Source organism: Callithrix jacchus, chromosome 9, assembly GCF_049354715.1.
Source record: "Callithrix jacchus isolate 240 chromosome 9, calJac240_pri, whole genome shotgun sequence".
Lineage (NCBI taxonomy): Eukaryota > Metazoa > Chordata > Mammalia > Primates > Cebidae > Callithrix > Callithrix jacchus.
The window spans coordinates 71,395,266-71,414,469 of NC_133510.1; the positions used below are offsets into that span (position 1 = coordinate 71,395,266).

Here is a 19,204-nt window from a genome sequence, read left to right on the forward strand (position 1 = left end):
GGATGAAAAGGCACGCAGGATATTTAGGGCAGTGAAACTCCTATGTATGATACTGTATGTATAATGGTAGATACATGTCATTATACATTTGTCCAAACCCCTAGAATGTACAACAACAAAAGTGAATCACAGTCCTAACGTAAACTATGTTTGTACTTTGGGTGGTAATGATGCTTCAGTGTAGGTTTATTAGTTGTAACAAATGTGCCACTCTGGTGGGGGATATTGATGGGGAGAGGCTATGCACATGTGGATAGGGACAAGGGGTATGTGGGAAACCTCTGTACCTTCCTTTCAATTTTGCTTTAGATAATTTTGCTTTTGGGAACTGGTTGTTTTTTTTAAGTAAATATTTACTTTTGTATTGACTTTTCCACAGTAGGTACAGCAAATTTGCTCTAAAACTGCTCTAAGAAAATTAAGTCTTAAAAAAAATAATAAAGCTGGTGAGGAGGGAAGGGTTTTAAAAAGGTAAAGGTAAGAAATGATGTCCCATGCACTGGCTCCCGCAGCTTGTAACAGTGGGATGCAGGAGCAGAGAGGTCAGGGTTGTTCACCTGAAAGGTGAAGCCACCTGGAGGGAAAATGGAAGCCCCAAGGTGAGCAATTCATGGGCTGCTTCTTCCTGATGAAAACATAGAGCTTTCCTAGCCATATTAGAAAAAGGGTTAAGAAATTGGTATGTAAACTCTCCAAAACCTGGTTGAGCACATCAGCTTTATTAAATCTATTTGGAAAGAAAAATCATCTTCATGCAAATGTGAATGTTAAGTAAAGAACAGGCATTTGAAAATTTTTATTACAACTAGCAAAAGCTACAAAAATAGTTTAAAATTATATAATTTATTGGATCATGGAAACTCCTGGTCCCTCAGTCATTAATCTAGCACAGGCCAAGTGATGAACATAAGATTAAGGGGTCAGTAAAGTTTGGGTACTGGGGAAGTTGAATCATGACCTCCATGTCTTCCTCAAGATTGGGCTTTGAATGGGGTGAAGGGGAAGGAATGTAAATGTTTGGACTTACTCAGACTTGATTAGGTCACCACTCCCTTTCAGGCTCTGTGTAGAACAGAGCAAGTAGCCGGAATATTACAGGAGAGAAAGGGGAGAGATAGAAGGGGAGAGGGGTAGGGGATGGTACAGGGGCTGGGAAGGAGAGTATCAGAAAGAGGCACCTGCGTGTCACCCAGCCTGGGAATGCCAACTGAGGAGCTCTACTTAATGAGCATCAATGCAGGACCAAACATCTGTTGCTTTAAGAATCCTTTCAATTTACTCTTTAACAAAATCATAACACATACTTGCTAACAAGCTTGAGAATCTATGTGACAATCACTCAACCTCTTTCCAAGGAGTGGTAAATATGATATTTGTCTCCCTTTTTGTTTCTATTCATTTTTAAGATAGTCAAGAAGAATATGAGCATAGTGTAATCTGCATAATGTAAACCATGACTGGGTATTAATTAATTTCTGTAGCAAGGTACCATGTTAAATTTGCTGTACCTGCTGTTGAAAAGTCAATAGAAATATAAATATTTTACTCAAAAAACACCCCAAGAACTAGTACCCAAATATTCCACACACTGAAATACCCTGCCTCAAGAAATTATCAACGGATTTCTCAAGCTTATCAATGTACTTCCAATGACACTCTCGGCAGATCCTTTAACCATGATCACTAACTGAGGGGTGTGTAAGGAGAGCTGCTTCAGTAGAAATCACTATTGCTTTTGGACGCTTCCAGTGTTTCACTGAGATTTGGGGTATTAGGGTAGCGGAGGGGTGGCATATTTAAATGATGTTGTAATCATGGAACCAAGGGAAAAACTCAAAGATTTCAGGAAATCATACATGCTTAAAATACTGATATTTTACATAATTTCCAAAGTGTTTAATCATTTAATCCTCAACAGAAACCCCACAAGATATGTAAGGCAGGTACTATTATCCTTATTTGACAAATGAGGAGATGGGCTCAGACAGCCTGAGCTTTGAACTGGGTTTTTGTCTGTTTTACTCTAAGGCTAATGTTTCTCCAATGTAAAACAGACCTTATCCTATTACTGCCTCAGAGGCAATTGATGTTGACCTTTCTCAGAATAGAGAACTTGAGACATCTAACTCCCAAAATAAAGCAAGAGCTTCATCTCCTGTGTCCCTCTCCCCATCCTACAAAAGTGATAAAAAGTCACGATTAATGAGTGGCTTCTCCAATAGATGAGCATTACTTAGACTCATTGATGAGAAGATGCTTTCTGCAAGTTGTAAGTTTATCTTCTTTTGTATCTGTAAGAGCTCTGAGACATTAACTGCCTACAGTGTTATTGTTAACAAACATTGTTAACAAAGTCAACGTTACCTGCAAAGTAGGCCTACATGCTCACAAGGAAACTTGAACCTATTTGGGGAGTTGGTAGATTTCTCAAGCTGTACATTTACAGTTGGCTGATCCTATGTTTTTCCTGAGCTGAAGACAGTAGCTTTAACAAAGCCATCTTCCTCTTTGTTCCCCGCTTTGGAACTACTGAAGTCTCAGTTGATAATGCCCTCATACCCATAAACTGTAGCTTACATTCAGTATATCTAAAAGACCAACATTGAATGCTAAGGCCCTGAACTGTTTGCCAGAGTAGACCCAAGATTACGTGGGCACCACCACTGAACATTTTTAGGTCAGAAAATCTCCTAGGCCCAACTCTTTGGCTTCAACACACTGTATAATTAACTTGCATCACAAATCAGCTCCTACCTTAAAATGCAGGTTGAGAAATGCCCATTTCAGAAGGAGCATGAGGAAATGAAGCTGTTAATAAGCCATTTGAGTTTACCCATCCATTAAAGCACATCTTATCTTGATCTTAGTTTGTATATTTTTAATTAATAATTTGCGCTCTGCCAATTTCACAAAGGACATGAAGCAACTTGGTCACACAGCACATTGCTCACCAGCAAACTATTCTCAAGAAAGAGCGGGCCATATTCAGAGGCCTAGGACTGATTTCATGCACATAAATACATTATACCAGTCAGGCCTCCCTCCCTCCCTCTGTCCCTCCACCCCTCTGTCCCTCTCTCCTTTCCTCCCTCCCTTCCTCCCTTTCTCTCAATTCTTCCTTTCTTTCCACTGGGTCTTGCTCTGTTGCCCAGGCTGGCATACAGTGGTGTGAACACAGCCCGCTGCAGCCTGGAATTCTTGGGCTCAGGTGATCCTTCTGCCTTGCACTCCCATGTAGCTGGGACCACAGGCATGCGTCACTATACCTGGCTAATTTTTTTGCAGAAACGGGGTCTCACTTTGTTGCCCAGGCTGGTCTCAAACTCCTGGATTCAAGTGATCCTCCCCCAAAGCCCTGGGATTACAGGCATGAACCCCCATGCTTGGCAAGTCAGGTCTCTTGAAAGGAATCTACTTTTCCACAGGCTGTGACACAGAAACCTTGGTAGAAAGTCCAAATAATTATAAGAAGCCATTCCAGAGACACTCTTTACTGTAATAGATACCGTCTCATAATGAATTGATGTAGCCCTAGCACATCTCAAGTCTGCTGGGACAATCACAACTCTGTGCCCATCATTTGCAGTACACAGTGGCCAGCTTTATCCTTCTGACAATATACAGTTATTTACGTCAATTGAGATTAAGAAATTTGTAGACATGGACCTTACTCAAGTTACTTCATTTTACCACAGAGTCAAATGGTTGGGCTTCAGGATGAGGCAGATTCTTAGGGGAAAATGGCAACCAGATTCGCCAAGGTTTTCACATTACTCACTACATAGCAATGCTCAGCAACAGAATTGCTAATACCTCCAGACATGCCCAGCCACCACTCAGAATTAGATGAGCTCTTGAAGACCAACCATAAGGGTACTTACTGTTCAAGCCACCCTCTCCTGATTGAACACACCAAAGTGCTGGGATTACAGGTGCCACTGTGGATTTTGTTTTGTTTTGTTTTGAGACGGAGTCTAGCTCTATTGCCCATGCTGGAGTGCAGTGGCATAATATCAACTCACTGCAACCTCCACCTCCTGGGTTCAAGGGATTCTCCTGGCTACTGTTGTATAAATGTAAATCATTCATTCTCAGGAAGGCATAGTATTCCATCAGGGAATGTGAACCAATTAAAGAACCCCTGCCTTCCAGAATTAAGCCTAAACACGGCTAATCCCCGCATGAGCACACGACATCTTGTACCTGAAGGCATGCTTCTCCATTTTTTACCCTGTGGCTAACCTGTGCCTGGAACTATACAGCTCACACTGTGACTGAAGTCAGAAGGCTGGGTAAGAGTGCTGCTGACACCAGAGCAGTGGCTCTGTTGTTTGACTTTAAAGAGGCTCCTTCTAGCATGGTCTTATAACCAGTGAGGTATTGGTGTCTTTTCCTGACACAGGTTTTTTTAGCCCTGGCTCAGGAAGGCTCATTAGAGCCTTTCCTGAACAATGCAGCTGCTGAAATAGCCATTTTGGAGGCAACATTATTGGAGTGATTTTGCGAACCCGAAGCCAGACAACTTGAGTTGAAATCCCAATGCTGCTACTGCTTGTGGGACAGTGGGCAACTTATTTAATCTCTGGAGACTCAGTTTCCTCATGTGTAAAGGAGGCTTATGATAGTACCTCACAGGGTTGTGACAAGCAGTGAAGGAGCATTTAGAACAACATGCACAATAAGCAAACAAATGTGTTTGTTGGATACACTGGGATTTCTGACCTCATGGGTGCAACACAGACACTAAGAAATCACATGGTTTTAATGTCAAGGGAAGAAGGTAGTGCAGGGATTTGGGGTAGGTTAGCCCAGGGTAGCTCCCACTCCACCTGTCTTTAAAGAATCATCTACAGAAGGCTTGTACATTTGTACGTATATTTGTGCCACACAACATTCTCTTTCTGGAATCTAAAAAGTGTTCATTAACATGCCTATGCATAGTCATCTACTTTAACCTTTGCTAGTCAGAATGAAAATTCGTCATTAATCCAGGGCTGGGTTATTTTTATTTATTTATATATTTATTTATTTATGAGACAGAGTCTCACTCTATTGCCCAGGCTGGAGTGCAGTGGCACAATCTCAGCTCACTGCAACCTCTGTCTCCTGGGTTAAAGCAATTCTCCTGCCTCAGCCTCCTGAGTAGCTGGGATACAGGAGCCCGCCACCACGCCCAACTAATTTTTGTATTTTTAGTAGAGACAGGGTTTCACTATGTTGGCCAGGCTGCTCTTGAACTCCTGACCTCAGGTGATCCACCTGCTTTGGCCTCCCACAGTGCTGGGATTACAGGTGTAAGCCACCGTGTCCAGCCTGTGTTATTTTTAAATGGGCTATTATCTCAAACTCATTTTTGTACCAAATGAGAGATTAAAAATTCTATTATAAGTACAAATACTGAAGAATCCTGATTCATTCTGGCTTGTCTTCCAGTTCTTGCAAAGCTGTGACACTTCATGTACTTTATGTACTTCCTAAGGTGCTGTAGCTACCAGGATACAAGGCTAGCCCGGGGCCGCTCTTTCTGCTCCGTCTCCACCTACAGTCATTATGACCTGAATCTACTCCACAAGACACAGTTGTTTTTTTCTGCATCACTTTCTCTTTTCTCTGGAGGTTATTTGCTAAAATTGCAAACTCCTGGGCCCACCCAGAATCGACATCTAGTTTCTGAGTGTCTCTTCCAACTCCTCATGGCTCTTTCTGCTTATGAAAGTCATACATACTTTTAAAAAATTTGAGCACTCAAAAATATATACTGTAAGACTTGAAATCTATCTGTATGCCAGTCCTTTCCCAAAAATAGATTCCAGATGGAGTTAGGTGCCAAATGTAAAGACTAAAACCATAAAAATATTGAAAAATATATAGAATATATTTATGACCTTCAGGCAAAAAGGGCCTTTTTAAGTGAGGCACAAAAAATAAAAGCATAAAGTAAAGGGCTGATGAATACGACCTCACAAAAATTAAAAACTTCTGTAAGGCCAAAGATACCAAAAATGAAGTTTAAAAGACAAGCCACAGAAGAGGTAAAAATATTTGCTATGTATATAACAAAGCATGCATCAATAGAAACACAGGCGAATGGCATGAGGAAATAGAAACAAGCCATAGAATTGCATGACAGTTCCACAGGGGCAGGGTTTGTGTTTGTTCCTCTGAGGCAGTACCTCAGTGTTTATTTAATGAGGAATTAATGTGAAAACATGTTCACTCTGATCTTCAATCATGTAAATGCAATTAATTAATGAATTAGAGACAAGTTCTTACTCTGTCACTCAGGCTAGAGTACAGTGGTGCAACTATGGCCCTGGGTTCAAGCAATCACCCAGCTTCAGTGTCCTGGGTAGCTGGAACTACAGGAATGCACCATCATGCCTGGCTAGTTTTTAAAAATTTTTCTGTAGAGATGGGATCTTGTTATATTTCCCAGGTTAGTCTTGAACTCCTGCCCCTAGCCTCAAGCAATCCTCCCATCTCAGCCTCCTAAGTTGCTACAACCATAGGCGCATACCACCAGGCCCAGTGAAAATGAAACTTCACCCATTAGAATGGAAAAACAATTAGTGTTGGTTATGATGTGGGGAAATGTATACACTCATGTGGGGCTGGGAGTGTAAATAATACATCTTCTTATAGGGTCATCTGTCAGTATCCATCAAGCACAAAAATGTATGTGCTTTTCAATTTAGCAATGCCTACCTTGGGAAATTATGGAGCTAATGTGCTTGTCCAAGGGTATCTACTACAGCATTCTTTGAAATATCTAAAAGTTATAAATGACCTAAAGACTCATCAATATGGAAATGACTAAATAAACTAACATAAAATTATACCACAGAATAGTTTGAGACAGTTAAAAAAATGAAGTATCTCTAAATGTACCAACCACTAACAGACAACACATAAGTGAAAAAGCCAAGTTGCATAACGACATTCACAAGAGTGTTACCATAAGATAAAACTTACATGTGTGTATTCAGCATATGGAAATGCACATCAACTTTTTTTACTTCACAATATATTCTGGACATCTTCCCATGTCAAAATATAAATCTACCTAATTCTTTAATAAAGGTTGTAAAATACTCCATTGACTGGGTTTGGCATAACCTGACCAATTCTCTATGGATGAATGTATGGGTTTTAAAAAATATCTTTATTGAGACATCATTAACATACGATACAATCCACTCATTTAAAGTATGCAATTCGCCAGTTTCTTAAACTTTTATTTTTTAAAAATATGGCAAAACACATATAACAAAATTTGTCATTTACCCATTCTAAGTGGACAACTAAGTGGCATTAAGTAGATGACTGTTTCATTTTTTTTACTATGATAAGCAATGCTAAGAATACAATGCTGTATATCCTCATATATACTTCGTGCAGATGATGCCATAAGATAGAAAGCTCTCATTTGTGACTGGCCAATGATAAGAAGTGACAAAAATGGGTTGGTCTTTTTCCTAAGATAACTATGTTATTGTTAAATATGATTTTTAAACCTGTAAAAGACACGAAGGATTTTCCCAAGCAAATTTAGAAGTTGAAAAAAAAACACCTTATTTTTCTCTGTTCATTCACATTGTCAAGTATATAACTATAAGCTAATTAAAGTGAAGGATGATTTGCTACACAGCATCTGGGCACAAATATTCTAGATGTCATTGAAATGTGTTATTCAGTAGCTAACTTTAACCCGAGTCTTTTCTGCCAAACATACCAGAAGCAATTGGATCCTATACAGAAAGACACAGCTTCGAGGTTAGTTCGGGTTTCCTAATCTGGACATCAGACACATTTTAGAGAGTGACCTCTGGCACTTCATTCACTCCTCGGGCCTCAGGTTCCTCTTCTATAAAATAAAGAGTCTGTTCAGGATGCTATAACTTGTATGGCCCAGGTCCCAAAGTGTGCTGGCAGGAACAAGTTCAGCCTAAACTGCAGCTGTGGCTAGAGCCAGGCTCTCTAGATTTGAAGCTCCAGTCCTGAATTTACCAGGTACTTGCCTTGTGGCCTTGGGCAAGTTACTCAACCACTGGCAAGTCGATCTCTAAAGCTGTAAATTGGTATTTACCTCATAGGGGATTGTGTAGATTCATTAAGATACAGCAGGAACATTGCCTAGCCCTGTGCCTGACATCAAGGATGCCCTCAAAAAACAGTAATTTGAGGGTTTTAAACAAAAAGCCTATGGCAAGGTTATGCTTCAAGGCTGACAAACATCACAATTTCTGTAACAGCAGTAAGAGTAGCATATACTTCTATAGCACTTGTGTGCCAATCATATTCTGAGCACTTTATATTTGATTAACTTACTTAGCCCTCTCAGCAACCTATGAGGTAGGGATTATTATTTCTATTTTACAAAATAGGAAATAGGCACAGATAGGATAAGACACTCATTCAAGATCACAGTTACTGAATAGCAGAACCAGGATTTGAACCCAGGCAGTCTGTGTTCTTCAGGGTGTGTGTTCTCAACCATTATTAAACAGTCTTATTATAGTGTTACAGCTCTTTTAACATTTATCTAGTAGGCTTTCTGTTTTTTGCTGGAAAAACCCCCAAAGGAAACAAAATAAACTTTTATTTTATTTTTTTTGAGATAGAGTTTTGCTCTTGTTGCCCTGGCTGGAGTACAATAGTGCAATCTTGGCTCACTGCAACCTCTATCTCCCAGGTTCGAGCAATTCTTCTGCCTTAGCCTCCCACGTAGCTGGGATTACAGGCATGTGCCACCACACCTGGCTAATTTTGTGTTTTTATTAGAGATGGAGTTTCACCATGTTGGCCGGGCTGGTCTCAAACTCCTGACCTCAAGCAGTCCACTTGCCTTGGCCTTTCAAAATGCTGGGATTACAGGCATGAGCCACTACGTCTGGCCTATCTCATTATTGTTTATAAATATTTGTATATTTGTGAGTATGGGCATAAATAGAGAATTTTTCCTTATTCTGATAGCTCCCTGATTTCAATACCTGATACCAACATCTCTTTCATACTGAGTTAAAAAAAATTAAGATGACTTTACCAAACACTTCATTTTCACCTTACTGTCTTAGAAACCTATATTTAAAATGACTACCAGATGATAATTTGGTATAAGGGCTATACGAAAAGAGGGAGTGTAACAAAAAGCATTATTAAATTTCTCATTGGTCACTTATGACCTCTAAGATCACACCATGACTCATGAGCCTACTGAATTTTGGAACTCTAACTCCAAGAGAGTTACCTTCTCATAGTGGCACACTCTACTCCTTTAAATTACTCTATTTCCCCAGAGTTTACTCCTCAAAATGGAATGGTTTCTCACTAGACTTCCTGTACCTTTACACCAGCTCATAATTTGTCCCTTAGAGGAAATTCAGTTTGGACTGCTGTTTGAGCAAGCCTCAGAGTTTTGGCAGCCTGGGATTCTGTTAATTTAGCAGTTGTAAAAGCTTATTTTGTTTTCCTCCCTTAATACACTTCTATCTCTATCTCCAGCACACGGGAAGAGCCTTCCCCTCAGTAGAAGTCAGGCCTCCAGGGGTGCACACTGACAGTAGCTACTTGCGTGCTCCAATCACTTTACTTCGAGGATGCACAGGAGCTGAGGATGCTCTGGGCAGGTTCAAGTGTCCCTACATGGCACCATCATCTCCTCTCAGATGTTAAGGGGGCTGGGTAGATGCTGTCCTGCCAATCAACCTTGTTGTTAGCTAGTGTACAGTCTTCCTCCAGGGGTTCTGAGGAATCCTAGCACCTGAGGTATCTCAGTCTGTGCTCACTGGAAACTCCAAAGTTCCTGATGACCAGATTCTTCCCCCTACTGTCCCTACCCTCTCATTCACCTTGCCCCTCAGTGAAGTCTGAATCTCAGCTGTGAAGAAGGAGGCACCTGAGTCCAGGCAATTCAGTAGAGGTGGTTAAGGGTTTCTGGGCATTTTGAGATAATTACTCAAGTAACTGCCCAGAACGTAGTAAGGATGGGGGTGTGGGGAGTGCCAACAGTGGGATCTTTTTCCTAACCCAACACCCACGCGATCCACCAAGATATTCTGTTGCTTACACAAGCTCCTAATACTTGGCTTGATATACAGAATATATTTAATATTTTCTAACAGATGCAATTTTGATCAATTTCAGAGCGCTCCAAACCTTTGCAAAGCATCACATGTACATCAACTAGAATACCACACTCCAAAGGGTGGGTACTCAAACTCCCTGCCACCCCCAGAGAGCCTAGCACATTCACCTGCTGAGGGCACATCCTCGGTTTATTCTTGCAAAGGTGCCTGATCAGTGTGGCAGACTTCATGCTACTCACTGCTGGTAGTGGACCCTTTATTCCTATAAAATCCCATGTGGAAACCCAATGTAAAAAGTTAATCCATCTCAGCATTTACTTTCCAGAGTATGATGGTAACAACTCCTATGAGGATGTGAGGAATTACATCAAGAGCCACTTCCTTGACCTCAGTATGCAAAAAGATGTCAAAGTAATCTACAGTCACATGACCTGTGCGACAGCTACACAGAACGTCAAGTTTGTGTTTGATGCAGTTACAGACGCTACCAAAGAAAACCTCAAGGACTACGGCCTCTTCTAACCCTCACCATTCCATTCCTCAGGTCTAAGTCCTATCAACAGGCTTGGAATCTGGGTAATTACAAGTTATAGTCAATTTACCATAACATGAAGAATGAACCCATTCTTTGGAGATGGAGTATGCATGACTGCGACTGTTTCATACATTCTTTTCAAAGTGGGATAGCTAGTGCAGCTTAAAGAGCACAGGCCAGTCGTTGGAAGAGCACCCCCCTCCACCCCCAGGTTCCAGTACTAGTTTTCCAATTTAATACAAAAGTGTGAATATTAAAAAAAAAACATATCACAGAGTTTTCATACAATTTAAAGGAGGAAAATCTGTACAGGGCCTCGCACTGTGCATGGCACTTAAAGGTGTTGAATACTCAGTAGTGGCATTGCTTTCATTTTCCCACTCTTTGCTCCTCCTGAATAGTTTATCTAGAAAATGAGACCAGGATACATTCCCTTTCATGTTCCTGCTCGTGTACACAGCTGTTACATACTACTTCAAATATAAGTGGCTGTAATTCATAATAATTATAATATTCCAGAATTATGTTTATATCTAGGTGTCTATTCCTTGATATTCTGGCATTTCTCTTTACATTTTGAATAATTAATGTTTGTCAGTTTCTGTATAAGGTTGGCATTCACAGAATGAGCTGTTCTGGTTTACGGAATGTGTCCCCAAGCACTCCTCTGTCTCCTCACCTATTGAAGTAGCCTAGGCCACCTCCATAGAAGCCTCCAACCTCTAGAGACTGGAAGAACTGGGGCTTTGAATATGGACAGACCTGGATGTGAATTCCCAGCTCTGCTCCTTACCAGTTAAGTAGTCTCAGACAAGTTATCTTTTCTGAGCCTCAGTTTCCCATCTGTAAAACAGCGATAATACTACCTAATTCACAGGGTTGGTGCTAGGATTTAAAATAATATGGATAAGTAGCTAGTACACAGTAAAACATTCAATAAAGTATACAGCTTTTATTACTGATCCCCAAATACCTCTTTTTATTCTGTTTTTTTCTTTTTTTAGATAGCTTCCCAAGGACAGCGAACAGAATGTCCTACGGAAACACAGTTCCCATGGGGCTACAAATATTGCCAATTTTAGTGAGAAATTACGTGAGCAAAATATTTTCCCTATTTATCACTGTTCTTTGAACAATCTATTTTTTCCTTTTAAACCACAATGACAAAAGCCTTCTAAAACTATGTGTTTTCCAGTGAGCACAAATTAAAGGAACTTAGATGCTAAGATATGTTAGAAATTGCCATCAAATTCTTATGTTTGGCCATATACACAAGGGACGTCTCATCTTCTTGCCATACAAGGCTTCTTGCAGCACAATCCCACTATGTTCTCATCTCCCTGGACTGCTCCTGCTACCCAAGCACAGCATGTGTTTCCCAGTCACGTCACCTGGAATTCCTACCACCTCCATCGCTCTGCCTGGTAAAAGCCAAACCTTTGTTCAAACATCAGCTTCCCTGATAAGCCTTTCTCAACTTTACCAAGCACCCTGTAGGCAGGCTACAAAGCGTCCCTACACTGCACTGTTCACTGTAATGAACGGAGTCCCATTACAATGCTTTTCCCATTATGGCCCACCACCCTAGTTCCTAAAGGGGAAGACCCAGGCCTGTTCTTCTTTGCATCCCCTTACAAAAGTTCTGGTAGACAGTAGGAACTCAATAAATATTTGTTGAATGAATACATAAATTGCTAAAAGACAGATTTGGGTTACTGAACCAAATCTATCATCTACTAAGATACCATTTTAGGTCATCAATTTCTTCATCTGTAAAATCTACTTGCTCTTGCCTATAAAATGGGAATGTAAATAACTTATCACAGAGTTTTTATATCGCTTAAAGGAGGAAAATCGGCAAAGGGCCTAGCACAGTGCACGGCACATAAAGGTGCGGAATACTCAACAGTGGCATTGCTTTTATTTTCCCATTCTCTTTGCTCCCTTGAATGTCTTGCCTAGAAAGAGACCAGGATACATTCCCTCTCATGTTACTGTCCGTGCACACAGCTGTTACATACTACCTCAAATATGGTTGTAATTAATAATAATTGTAGTTAATAATAATTACAATACTCCAAAATTATATTTAAGTCTAAGTGTCTGTTCCTTTATACTCTGGCATTTCTCTTTACATTCTGAATAATTAATGTTTGTCAGTTTTTGTATAAGGTTGGCATTCATAGAATTTTTCTCCAAAACTACTGATAAAAAAAATTCATTCCTTTCTGTATGATCTGTGCTCTGTCGAGGGCAACAGAGAAAAGAGACTACATATAATCACGATTGAAACATTTCTAATAACTTCTAGACATAAAAATAAATTTGCTTGAAGTTTTAAATGAACAATTCCATTCAATTATGGCATTCAAATAATAACTTTTCACACTGATAGGTCTCAGGAACTGTTATTATTTTTATACAGCTCATATTACATTTTGTGGTGCTCTGGTTTATTTACCTTGGTGTGTTTGTATTTTTTCACTACGTTTTGTTCCAGAAATCACTGTTGCACCATATTTCTTTAAGAGAACCTCTGGGCCGGGTGTGGTGGCTCATGCCTGTAATCCCAGCACTTTGGGAGGCCAAGGTGGGTAGCTCACAAAGTCAGGAGTTCGAGACCAGCCTGGACAAACTTGTGAAACCCTGTCTCTACTAAAAATACAAAAATTAGCCAGACATGGTGGCACGTGCCTGTAATCCCAGCTACTCAGGAGGCTGAGGCAGGAGAATCACTTGAACTCAGTAAGCAGAGGTTGCAGTGAGCCAAGATTGTGCCACTGCACTCCAGCCTTGGCGACAGAGCAAGACTGAGTCTCAACAAAAAAATAAAAATAAAAAAAGAGAAAATCTGTGTTGGAATGCAAAACTAATTGTAAAATTATCAGAAACACTTAGGATGATTATATCTCCCTGTGGATGAAGCAAAACGTGTTTAACAGCTTTATAACCTACCCTTCTCACCTTCTCCTCTCTCCCCTCCAGCCACACTGAACTTTTGCTCCTCAAAGTCAATATGCTGCTTCACCTCCAGGCCTTTGAACATGCTATTTATTGCCTTGCTTTTCCCTTTTCACCTGGCTCAACTCTTCTTTACCCTCAGCCCTCAGCCATGAGACGTCTATCATATTGTCGCACACAGCAAATGACATATGCATTTAGTGGATTGTCACCCCCTTCAGGGCAGGGGCCATGTCTAACTTCTTTACATAGTCTTATGCTAGCACTTGCCATGAACTATATTAGGCATTCAATAAAAGTTTACTAAATAAGTTGAGTGAATCTATCTGGAGAGAAATATAATTTTACTAACTATACTTTGGGATACAGAAATTAACTTTATGGTCTTCAGTTTTAACTTCCACCGGTATTCAACATAGAGCATGACCTCAAGAGAAAAGAGTTAACATAGCCAATATGTTTTACTCAGCTCTTGCGTATCTTTGGGAACACCTGCAGTCACAGCAATGACCCTGACCCAAATCCTGAGCACTAAACTCCCTGAAATGCTTACTAATTAGCTATGTTATTTTTGTGCCCTCAAGGCAGTGGCCAAAATATATCAAGACAGTATCATTGTTTAAAGTTAACGTTAAGATTCCTGATGTGTCCTAGTATCCAGTTTGGGGTCTGCATCCTGGCTGGTTACGTAGCAACATGACCAGCTCCCTTGACCAGCTCTGAAGTCCTGAGACTTGAGTGGACTTTCCTGGGTGGAGGCGTTTTGCATATGTCTTTGCAATTCACAGCTAGAAAGAAACATGCATTTCCAAGAAACATGTGGGATCCCTGCAGAGAGAGGACAAGAAAGCCTGCCCTGACCTCTCTGGTTTTGCCACCGTCTACCTGTATCCTGCTGTTCCAGCATCATACCCTTTGCTGTAGTAAATCTTAGCCTTCAATATGATTTTATATTGAGTTGTGAGTGAGCCCTTTCAGCACATCACTAGTGGGTGGTCACGGAACTCCCCAAAACATCAGCCTTTGAGCCACTTCCCTTCTTTGACATTCGGACACCACTCTTAGTTTTCCTTCTAGCTCATTACTGAATTTTTCCCATCTCCATTGTTGGCTCCTATACTAGACTAAATGTTTGAGGGTGCTATAGCTTGATTCTGGCCTTCTTTTCTTTATCTCTACTCTCTTACTAGATTATTTTATCAATCCTGCAGGTTTCAATACCATCTCTACGCTGATGGCTTCCAACTTTCTTTCTGCAGCCAACCTTCTCTCCTGAGCTCCACTTACATACCCACTAGATACCTCCTAAGGAGTTCACAATTTCTAAAGAAAATGTCTGAATCAGAGCTCTTGATTTAATCCCAGATCTGTCCTCTTCCAGTTTTTTTCCATCTAATGTAAGAACACTTCATACACTCAGTCGAGCACAAAACCTAAGCGTCATCCTTGATTTTCCTCTTTTGCTCTATGCCTTCCTCATCTCCAATCCAGTCCAATCCAATCCAATCCAATCATTAGCAAGTATTCTTAATTTTATTTCCAAAACAGATTTCCAATCCTTTCACTTCTCTGGAGCAACTTAATCCAAATCACCATCATCAACATTTGCCAGGATTACTGTAACTGGATTATTCTCCCTGCTTCTTTACTGGCCATTTTCAGTATTCAATAGCTAAAGTTATCTGTCTCAAACCCACATCAGATTGCATCGCTCTATGCTTAAAACCTTTCAATGGTTTCCCATTATTCTCAGAACAGAATTCAAACTCTCCATGTTAGAACTGGCTTAGAAGGCGCTCTATGTTCTGTCCCCTGCGCACCGTCCAGCTTCCTTAAAGACCACTTTCCCCTTGCTCACTGTGCTCCAGCCACCCTGGTCTCATTTCTGCTCTATTCTTTCCACCTTGAGGACTTTGCACATCACCTGCAGTTTGTACACTTTGGAATCAGGCTATAAGATCTAGCTGATTGTCACCTTTAAGATCTCCACTTCGATCTACCATCTTTTCAGGCAGGCCTTCCCCTCATTCTTTCCACACAACGTTCTCTCAAACAGTAACTGCTATGATTTAGGCACTGAAAATACAGTGATAAGCAGGATAGGTTCCCTGCCTTTATGGAACCCATGTTCCACAGTAACTGTCACTCTCCATTACATTAAACTATGTATTTGCGTCATAGCAATGATCAAAATCTGGACTTGCTTTGTTTTCCATTTGCCTTCCTCACTAGCATATGTAAGAAACATCAGAGCAGAGATGCTGTTTGCTGACGATCATTTCTAGCCTAATAACAGTGCCTGACACACACGACTGGGATTTACTTCCAAGCAAGAATTATTTGACCAAAGAACTCCTAGTTTAAAAAACATTTGGAAGTTTCTACAATTGACTGATGTGGTATTATGCTGGAACTGTATGCCATAGAGTTTGGAAACACATTTGCACACTTAGAAGTACAGGTTCTTAAAACTCAAAAGATGGCCAAGTCCAACTGAAGAGCTTGTTGAGGCTAGAATGCGGCACTCCCCAATTTAGCTTTCTGTTTCTTCATAAACTGAAAGGAGCTTACAGTAAAAGTGATATACCAGTTAGGCTTATCTCTACCACACTAAGATTATTCATCTGAGTCCCAAAGAGCAATGGAAGAAATTAAAGATCTTCCCTAATTAACAACCTTTATCTTAAATTTAACTGTGCACGTTTAGTACTATTAGTAAGGTGTGAATAGTTTGGATATTCATTCCCCCAAATTTCACATTGAAACGTCATCGCCCATGTTAGAGGTGGAGCCTGGTGGGAGGCTTTTGGGTCATGGGAGTAGATCCCTTACGGCTTGGTGCTGTCCTCACAATAATGATGAGTTCTCAGGAGACCTGGCTGTTTAAAAGTGTGTGGCAGCTCACATCCCCTCTTCCTCTTGTTCCTGCTTTCACCATGTGATACACCTGTTTCTGCTTTGCCTTCTGCCATGAGTAAAAGCCTCCTGATGCCTCCCTAGAAACTGAGCAGATGCCAATGCCACACTTATGCAGCCTGCAGAACCCTTAACCAATTAAACCTCTTTTCTTTGTAAATTACCTAGTATTTCTTTCTAGCAACACAAGAACGGCCTAACACAAGCTGTCAATAAATCTCTCTGGTAAGAATGGAAAACTGCTGTAGAATCACCATATGTTAAATGACCCTGTGCTTCCCACATGTCTCCAGGTTACCATAATTGTGAGTATCCCTAGTGAAAAGGATTTTAACGAGTAGACTCAACTGAGTCAACCAACTGACAAGGGAATAAATATTTAACAAAAACTAAAAATTAAGGTGAAACTACCTTCAATGGTCCATCTGTGTGTTCCAAAATTGTGCTCTTTTGAAGCACTCACAGCAAGAACAGCTAGACATGTCATCTGCTTCACCTAAAATGTGTACAACATTCCTGAGTACGCAGGAAGAAAAAGACACTTAAAATAAAGGGTTTCATATCTCTACTTAATTTCTTTTTCTTTTTTTTTAAGACAGAGACTCACTGTCACCCAAGCTGGAGTACAGTGCGTGATCTTGGCTCACTACAACCTCCATGTCCTGGGTTCAAGCGATTCTCCTGCTTCAGTCTCCAGGGCAGCTGGGATTACAGGTGCGCACCACCACGTCTGGCTAAATTTTTTTGTATTTTTTCAGTACAGATGGGGTTTTGCCATGTTGGCCAGGCTGTTCTTAAACTCCTGGCCTCAGGCAATCGGATTGCCTTAGCCTCCCAAAGCGCTGGGATTACAGCCTGAGCCACTGTGCCTGGCTCCTGCTTAACTCTTGAGGGAAAAAAGGCTATCTTTACATGATCCCTCCCACCTTCTTTTCTTTGTCAAAATTCTGTGACAGACCCTTGAATTATTCCTGCACTGCTCAAATAAAGCCAGAGGCATTTATTTAAAAACTTTTTTTTTTTGGAGACAGAGTCGTGCTCTGTCACCCAGGCTATACTGCAATGGTGTGATCTCGGCTCTCAGCTCGCTGTAACGTCCACCTCCCCGGTTCGAGTGATTCTCCTGCCTCTAGCTTCCAAGTAGCTGGGATTACAGGTGCGCCACCACACCTGGCTAATCTTTGTATTTCTAGTAGAGACGGGTTTTTACCATGTCGGCCAGGCTGGTTTCACACTCCTGGCCTCAAGTGATCCACCTGCCTCGGCCTCCCAAAGTGCCGGAGTTACAGGTGTGAGCCATTGCACCTGGCCTAAAAACTTCTTAATGAAGGCAGGGGTGAGGGTGATGGTGATGAACCTCATATAATTACTTTTTTATTACATGGTTGGTCAGTGTTTTGAAGGCAAGTGAGGGGGAGAGACCCATTTTAGGCTAGCCAGTGAATAATTCAATTGTGTTCTTTACTGCCTGAAAGTCCCTAACTTCCCTGAGGCTTTCTCCTACATGCCAGTGATTCATCTTGAACTGGGTCACAATTGTTGTCCCTCAGTTCTGCCTCTCTAAGCTATCATATTATTTTCTACTAATATAAAACTAATTTTAGCAAACAATGTCATTTTCTTGAGGGACTGAAGTACTTACACACAACATAGGTAATTATATAAAGATTTATACATAAAGTTACATACAATATATGTAACAATACAAAAAATATACATCTTATATATGTATTAATGTGCTGCATAACAATTTGCATTCATATGTTTCATTTAATAACCATCTAATAACTCTTCAGCTTTGTCCCTGAGAGTATCTGTTACACGTAATAAGCACGTCTTAGTGCCTAGGATACAAAGTTGAACAAAGCCTGGTCCTTGGCCTCCATGTGCACCTAGATAGAGTCACTGGAAGATGCTCAAGAGGAGAAGAGGTGTGCAAGGAGATTCTGACTCTGCCCAGGGGAGGGGAAACAAGGCTTCCTGGAGGAAGCAACATTTTGAACTAAGTTTCAATTAATCTAATGAATGATCAAATGGTTTCTAACATTTATTCCTGCTTTAAAAACATGATGTTATGCTAAATTTCACCTGTCTGTATTTGTATATGTGCCTGTGCATTATGTGGGAAAGGAGGCTTAGTAATGTGTTTGAAAAACTGTCAATTCATGTTACTTTAGTTGTGATTTTTAAGGGTAGTTCTAGTTTTCAGATTTTCATCAGAATAATTTTAAAACTGGATAAACAACTAGTTGCAAGTTCTTTAGACAAACAGAAGGATTACTTAGGCTTCTCCTGCATTCTGTGATAGGGTAAAGTCTGGGGTAGTAAGCACTATCATTATCCCCACTGTCAAGGTAGTTATCTTCAACTCCGGGTAAGTGCATAATAACTCTGTGAAGCCAGCTCCAGCTCCAAGGCAGATTGTTTGAAGTGGGCAGCACTTTTTTTTTAATGCAGTGGAGATTAAGCCCTCCAGTTGAGCTCGACAAAGGTATGTATGTGAAAGGTCACAGATAGAAAATTTGTATTTCTAAAACCTGTGACATGCAACAGTCCTCAGAAAACAGAGATGAGCAACATTTTTAATGTGCATTTTGTATCTGTTTTATTTTAACACAAATTCAAATTAGGACTTACCTCTTCACCAACTACTATATAATATTACATGTAATTGCTAGGAAGAATGTCAATTGTTTTAAATCACTAG

At 40.5% G+C, this 19,204-nt stretch overlaps 1 protein-coding gene and 1 non-coding gene across 2 annotated transcripts in view; one reads left to right on the top strand and one right to left on the bottom strand.

Moving 5' to 3' along the window:
• CPM (carboxypeptidase M) overlaps positions 1-19,204 on the bottom strand; it is an 84,024-nt gene that overhangs the window by 55,558 nt on the left and 9,262 nt on the right. The window lies entirely within an intron of this gene.
• Positions 8,516-8,578, top strand: LOC118144660 (U7 small nuclear RNA). Its single transcript, XR_004729413.1, has one exon. It is a non-coding gene; the product is annotated as a U7 small nuclear RNA (small nuclear RNA).